The following is a 1,117-nucleotide window of genomic DNA, read 5'->3' as shown; positions in this document are numbered from 1 at the left end:
TTGGTGGTCCAAAATCGTATAAGAGTACGCTTCGGCCGCCACCAGGGCAAAATTCAAAATGTCCTACAAACTGAAAATGTTTGGTGTGTCCCGGGCGGGCATATGACCTTATGTAGTTGCAAGCGCCATAAAACACTTACCCAAAAAAAAAAAAATGGACAAAAAAAGCAAGACAAAATATTACCACTGGCGTGTGCCGTTTTCAAACTCAACCCATCCAGCAGATGCGACAAGTGGAATGAGTGTGGGACAGCTTTAATCCACAAGCAGTAGGCCTCTGTCAAACTCCTAAAGTCTTGATTGCGCGGTGAGCTGTGGTCTGTAATTACTCGGCGTGGCTGATTAGGTTGGACGTGATTTGATTCTCCAGAGATTCCACTCACTTTGTTTCTCCTTATCGGATTCATCCTTCCTCTCCACCACCGCTCTCAATCTTGTCTAATCTGTGGGTTATTTCTCTCTCTGTGTGTCTTTCGCCCCCCCCCCCCCCCCCGGCCGCCCCCTCTCTGTCTTTTTTTCTCTCTCTCTCTCTTTGTCTCTCTCTACCCCCCCCCCCTCGCCTCTCTCTCCCCTCCCTCTCTCTCTTTCTTTCTCACACACAACCACATACCCAAACATACCCACTCATACACACACATACATAAAACACACATACACACACACACACACACACACACACACACACACACACACACACACACACACACACACAATCACTCAGTACAATGACATTAATTTTCGAGGCTGACAATTCTCAAGAAGAAAAGTCATTTGTTTATCTCAAAAACTAATAAATTCCTGCTGGAAATGTTCTTTCATATTTATTGTGAGGCAGCGTGGTGAAAGAAGGCTCTCGTCAAAATAATGTGATCAAAGAAATCGCCATTTATCCGGACCTTGGCCACTTTTTTTTCTTCGAATTTCCATTTTTTTTTTAGCTCAACACTTTGGCGCTCATATAATAATAATAATAATAATTATTATTATTATAATTATAATAATAATAATAATAATAATAATAATAATAATAATAATAATAATAATAATAATAATAATAATAATAATAATAATAATAATAATAGTAATAATAATAATTGCATTTATGTAGCGCATATCC

Source organism: Aplysia californica, unplaced genomic scaffold (genome assembly GCF_000002075.1).
Source record: "Aplysia californica isolate F4 #8 unplaced genomic scaffold, AplCal3.0 scaffold00412, whole genome shotgun sequence".
In the NCBI taxonomy this organism is placed as follows: Eukaryota; Metazoa; Mollusca; class Gastropoda; order Aplysiida; family Aplysiidae; genus Aplysia; species Aplysia californica.
This window is presented reverse-complemented; position numbering follows the sequence as displayed.